Source organism: Ostrea edulis, chromosome 3 (genome assembly GCF_947568905.1).
Source record: "Ostrea edulis chromosome 3, xbOstEdul1.1, whole genome shotgun sequence".
In the NCBI taxonomy this organism is placed as follows: Eukaryota; Metazoa; Mollusca; class Bivalvia; order Ostreida; family Ostreidae; genus Ostrea; species Ostrea edulis.
In genome coordinates, this window is record NC_079166.1 from 18,512,945 (window position 1) to 18,518,411 (window position 5,467).

The following is a 5,467-nucleotide window of genomic DNA, read 5'->3' on the forward strand; positions in this document are numbered from 1 at the left end:
TCTTGTATATCGAATCCGTTGAGATATATAAACACCATATGCAGGTGATAATGGAATATTGCTACATAAATATTGGAAGTTGACGATGGAGAAGCTGAAAGCATCCCGTTTGTCATGTATCATGTTTGTCCCTCGTTTAATTTTGCATCATGAACAAATGAAAATTCAACTAGAAAACTTAAATTTCACCAATTTTAAGAGTGCTGCGAAGTTTGTGGAGTGTATATATTCACATGCAGTTGGATGGTACTAAAACCGGTTCTAACAAGATTGGGAAAAAAATATTTTCATAGCTGCAAATGACAAGCGATGGATATCAAACGAAATTAGGCGTTAAACGCACCGTGAATGTGAATCTAATGTTGACCATTCCTACATGTGACATTACGATGAGATTATTCCCTTTCCTTGAATGACCATAACTCAAATATGTATCACGTGGTCACAGTTTGTAAAATATGGCAATGAAAGTTTCATATAACACTGAGAGTGTGATGATCAGAACCTTTGGACTAACCATGAGGATATGCAACACTCACCTTGTCTCCAATGATATTCAACGACAATATATAGAAATTACATGGTCCTTTATTATGTCTGAATTAGGTTACAATGCATATAAATCTTGAATGTTTATATTTTTACTCAGTGCAAGCAACGTCTTTTAGTTAAAAATAAACTATCGAATGTCCATCTTTATGTATATTTTAGATAAATGTTATTTTTTATGAATTTTACGTGAAATTTGTTTGACATGTAATTCGTGTGAATCTTTTAGGAGGAATTTCACCTTAACTGCATTTCAAGTGAAATTCTTGTAAATATTATCACGTGAATTTCCAATGATTAGCTTAACGTGTGTCCTCGAAAGTAGCGATAACAATGTATCACGTGATTTATTCATGTGATGCCTGAAAAGCTTCTATGGGGATTCAGGTAATAAAAGGTCCCCGATACCATTGCTTGTCGAAAGAAAGGATTAAATTGGGCGGTTCTATGGATCAGACCGTAAAAAACTAGGTCGCATGTTACAGTATTTGTGGCACGATAAAGATCCCTCTCCCTCCCTGGTGAAAGGCCTTAAGCGACGAGCAGAGGTTTAAGTTTTGCAACCCTTCACCGGCAATGGTAACAGCGAGCGGGACGTTAAACAATACTCAACCAACAACTTTAAAGAGAGCTTTGGTTTCTGATTTCTGAATACGTCACGCGCTTCAGCATCAGTAATAACCAATGATGTAAACAATGATTCGTAAATATATCAATCGAATTTACTGTAAAACGTGTTCACCTCCCAGCCTATACTCTCCATCTACGAACATCATAGAGAGGATCCACGGTCTAAATATGCATATCAATGTGACAGCCCGCAGTGTAGCTTTGTTAAGACAGATCAATCAAGAAAGCTGTTTTACATCAATAATAAAGATCTCATAGGAAGGCCCCTTTCGATATATTATACAACTCGCATGATACAAGCGTTTAAACAAGAACCCGTGAAATTGTGATATACAAAAACCACTAATAAAGCATAGGTATACAATTTTATCAATTACATAACATGTATTTAAACAATAAAATGCTTTCTTTGTTGTTTTATAGGATGATGAAGGTAGCAGAAAAAAGCGGGTTATCAAAACTTTTTCTGCAATGATTGCTGCATGTTATGAGATTGATCACTATTCGTTGTGTTCACCTTTCATGTACATGTTAAAACAACAAATAAAGATATTTTATTGTTCATATCTTTGTGTATTTCTTAAGAGTATAAATTAGATTTAAGTACTGAAATATCATATTGTTGGTCATTCTGTTCCTTTCAATGTAACAGCCAATACATGTATGACCTTTGACCTTGACGACGCTCCATATTTGGTCATGATTAAACTGATCGAATTAGTTTGCAACAAACATGTATTCATTGTCTATGATTAAAGAAACGTCAATTTCAAAGGAATTATAAGAGAAACGGTTCAGTGAATGTAAATAAGTAGTATTACAGTATTTAATATGCACAAATTTATAATGGTGCATATACGTATAATATCTAAGGGAAGCAGTGGGCCGAGGGACCGAGGGCTACGTAAATACATCATTTAGAGCAAAATATCAATAATTTCTACATTATGGTTTGTTGGTTTTTGGGAGTTTTTTTGATAAATTTAAAAATAAAACATTTTATTTGGCTATATATATATATTCATCGTCATCTTCGAGATTGTCAACTAAGAGGAAATCAAGGGGAGCCTACAATGTAACATGAATGATAGGAGTTATTCCCCTTTTAAACGAAAGCAGGAGACTAATTTAAGTGTGTTGTTTGAAAACAGTACATCCGGTAGCATCATTTTATTAATAAATGGAATGCAAAGATAACGAAGACTCAGATGACTTATATTGGCGTATAAATAAGACTTGATATGATTATTATTATGAAATAAAAAATGTGAATTGTTACGCATCGATAAGGTTAAAACCGGGAGAGAGGAGTGGAAACGAAGTGAAGCTTACTCCTCAAAGGCACCCAAGTATACAAGTATACCCAGGGTCCGTGTTTGCCCATCTATCTATTTTGTATTCCATATAGGAATTACGAGATTTATCACTGATCGTTATCTTCACCTTTATTATGTTCATACAATTACTACAGTTGTACTTATAAATAATGTGATTTAGATTTTTCTTGGGGATATTTGGTCTATGGAGGTAGTGAATATCATAAATCTCGAGATGAACAATATAAAATCAATATATTATATTTATCTCATACGTGTGGTGTATATTGAAAGTTAGATAAAACACTAGCTTTATCACACGCCCGTTTGATAAAGCACTTCCGGTCCGAACTACTTTTGACACTGTCCCCGCCTGGATGACATATTTTCTGTGTTTATGTATATCGATGCATAAAATAAAGTGCAAAACTTGTTATTCTGTATTTATTTAGAATTCATTTGATAGCAAACTTAAAATGATGCTGCCCCCACTAACATATAATGCAAGTTACCGGCCATAAAAATGCCAACTCGGTCAATAACTACTCAAAAATTACGATCAGAAAACAAAAATATCTGCACACTATTATCTTCCACAAGGAATCGACCGCCTACTGGACAAGCATAATCGAAAGTACCTCGACATGCTGCGGCACCAAGTATTCACAAACACAGTCTCTTTTTCTTCTGGATCATATTGAATGTAACAAATCTCAACAGCTTTACTTACTAGGCGAGGCCTATTTAAAGTACCTCAGGATTTCCTCTCGCCCTCAGATCCAAAGAAACTACGTAAATAAAATCCAAATGCACAAACACTTCTACTCTTCATTGTAAATTGTTGAACATTTTAATAACGCTGCATTAAAATATTACTTTCATTAATCGTTGTTACACATGTTTATTTCAAAACGACGACGACATCAAACTTTTATCAGAAGGCCAGGCTTACGTCAAAAAAAATGAATAATCAGTCAATAATTGTTACTTTGTTGGAATGGCAAAACAATTATTAATTATAAACTATAATTCCTTCTAAAACATTTTTCACCTATGGTTTCTTTTTATTTAAAAAATGCCTTGTACTGTATACCAATGGATTATAAGCGTACTATTTTTTCCCACGTAGGGAAGACAGATTAAGCACGACGTCTGTGTCAGGGATTCAAAACAAATTCAATCAGCTGTTTCAACCATACTGGGGATCGTCTCAAAATTAAATGAAAGGAAGACGTATGAGATAAATAGAACATCTATAATTGCGTATTTTGATATTTGGTTTTTTCCAACTCGTTGATATGATGTATTTATTTGTTCGGCAATATAAATTAAATATCAAAATACGCAATATAGATATCCTCTATATATTAATAATATCATTAGCATTCATGTGTCTGTTATTCAATGCCGCTTATATCCATAAGGAAGCATAATGCAACAATATGGCGTTTGATATTCTATTCCATTTAAAAGTATGTACAGAGAATATAGAATGGTCCATTAGACTGGTCAGATGACAATAGCACCTTTATAGTTCAGGGAAACACAAAAAAATGGAGATATCTGGGATTTTTCATATTTGATCACCGCCCGGGCCTACAATTTCTTGCATGAAAAACTTGGTTTTTGTTATGAGAGGAAATTACACATGTTTGTTACCTTATATTTCTACTTTTAAAAAGTGTTTAGTTTCAGGTTTGCATGGGTTTGTGAAAATGTGTTCATGCAAGGTGAAGATAACGAACAGTGATCAATCTCATAACTCCTATAAGCAATACAAAATAGATAGTTGGGCAAACACGGACCCCTGGACACACCATAGGTGGGATCAGGTGCCTAGGAGGAGTAAGCATCCCCTGTTGACCGTTCATAAGAAAGTGTTAAGATTTCTGCCGTGACTTTAAATAGTGGCCGATATTTAGAGATGACTGACGTCTCCAAGAGAAATTTCACTGTATAAATAAATACAAACTCTCAAAAATTTCGTACACGGAATTTAGAATGGTCGGTTTAAAACAACAATTTGATATCTCAGTTAAAGAAGAGAAATCATCGAGGCCCCTTGTGTTTTTCACACTTCCATTTGGTAATTTTCACGCCTAGTCGGCGTGTAATTTTCTTCTCTACACCTAAATTTTAGTGATGTATATAAACTAGGTTCATTACCTCTTCAGGAGACCGGTTGCGATAGCTGAGTGGTAGAGTGTTCGCCATGTAACCGGGAGGTTGTGTGTTCGAGTCTTACTCGGGACATGGTCGCATCAAACTTAAGATGTAAAACTATGTAGTAATTGCTCATTCGCCAAAGCTGGGCATTTAGAAGTGGGGATCACGGTTCTTTCGGATATGACCTTGACACGGAGATGCCGTGTAGCGGCAGACGTTGATACGCTAAAGTACTCTCACTGCTACGGCACTAAGCGTTAAGCATCAGCTAAATTTGTGTTACTTCAACTACAACTGGTGACGTACATATTGCTTTGATACACATGTACGCAGTACTACCAAAGAGCACCAATACATGTTTACGCTGTAATAAAGTTGCATCATGAAGTTAAAAGTTTGGTAAGATAATACGGGAAAATTGTACTATCACACAAATACGGGGGGTGGGTGTAACTGGCAATGCTTTGTAAAATTGCTACATTTAAGTAAGGTATATATATAATATATAAACCAAATGGAAAGAGCTGATACCATAGTCAAAATAATTAAATAAAAAAGCAGGAAAATATGCAGTTCATATATATATATATATATATATATATATATATATATATATACATACATATATATATATATATATATATATATATATATATATATATATATATATATATATATATATATATTGGATCCTCTTCAATCAAGAATATAAAGCTAGACAAAAAATAACTTTGCTGAACCTCAACATCGAAATAAAGATAGAGGTTTTCTAAATGAATGTGTCACATATGTTGTTCCTTACAAGT